This window comes from Otolemur garnettii, unplaced genomic scaffold, assembly GCF_000181295.1.
Source record: "Otolemur garnettii isolate 467f Iridium unplaced genomic scaffold, OtoGar3 scaffold00022, whole genome shotgun sequence".
NCBI lineage: Eukaryota > Metazoa > Chordata > Mammalia > Primates > Galagidae > Otolemur > Otolemur garnettii.
In genome coordinates, this window is record NW_003852417.1 from 18,596,001 (window position 1) to 18,597,305 (window position 1,305).

Below are 1,305 nucleotides of genomic sequence, written 5' to 3' on the forward strand. Positions count from 1 at the left end.
AGTCACAGCTCACAGCAACTTCAGACTCCTGGGCTCAAGCAATTCTCTTCCCTCAGCCTCCCAAGTAGCTGGGACTACAGGCGCCTGCCACAACATCCGGCTGTTTTCTTGTTGCAGTTGTTGTTTAGCTGACCCAGGCTGGGCTCAAACCCACCAGCCTCAGTGCATATGGCTGGTGCTACAGGCGCCGAGCCTACCCACTTAACTATTTTCTGTTCAGTAGCAATCACTGCAAATCATACAATGATTTGAAAATAAGATAACCAATTGCCAAATAACTTTTCATTTAATTTTTTCTTTTTTTGAGACCGAGTCTAGAGTGCCATGGTGGCAGCCTAACTCACACCAATCTCAAATTCCTGGGTTTAAGCAATCCTCCTGCCTCATTCTCCCAAGTAGCTGGGATTATAGGTCCCCACCACAATGCCTGGCTAATTTTTTCTTTCTTTCTTTTTTTTCTTTTTCTTCTTTTTTTTTTTTGAGACAGAGTCTTACTCTGTTAATCTGGGTAGAATGCCATGGCATCAGCATAGTTCACAGCAACCTTAAACTCTTGGGCTCAAGCATCCTCTTGTCTCAGGCTCTCTACTTTTTAGTAGAGACAGGGTCTTATTCTTGCTCAGGCTGGTCTTGAACTCCTGAGCTCAAGCAGTCTGCCAGCCTTGGCCTTCTAGAATGCCAGGATTATAGGTGTGAGCCACCACACCCAGCCTAATGCAGCAAAATGTTAATCACTGATGAATGCAGTTGAAGGGTATATGGATGCCCATTTTAGGACTATTTAAATTTTTCAGTAGGTGTGACAAATTTCAAAATGAAGAAAAAGTAATTTATACTCTTACTTCTTAAACCATTATTAAAATGAAAATATACAATTTAAAAATTTTTGTATAGACTGTGGATTCCTAATACCAGAATAAGTTCACAAATTCCAACTTGAAGATACTGAACAAAAATCATAGAATACATTTTACATTAGAGAGAAAGACTATAAGATCTATAAGGCCATGCCCTTTTTTTACATACCAGTGTATTTCCTTGCTCCTAGGAAAGTATTTACTATATAGTAGGTACCAAATAAGTATTTGTTGCATTAGAAAATTAAAAAGGCCCAGTGGCTCACATCTGTAATCCCAGCACCTTGCCTCAGCCTCCCAAGGAGCTAGGACTACAGGTGCCCACCACAACACTTGGCTATTTTTAGAGACACAGTCTCACTCTGGCTCAGGTTGGTTGAAACCTATGAGCTCAGGCAATTCACCCACCTCAGCCTCCCAGAGTGCTAGAATTACAGGTGTGAGCCAC

The 1,305-nt window shown here is 41.5% G+C and overlaps 1 protein-coding gene across 1 annotated transcript in view; it reads right to left on the reverse strand.

Moving 5' to 3' along the window:
* The window catches only part of SUPT7L (SPT7 like, STAGA complex gamma subunit), an 8,359-nt gene that overhangs the window by 5,220 nt on the left and 1,834 nt on the right, over positions 1-1,305 (reverse strand). The gene's annotated exons all lie outside the window — the stretch shown is intronic.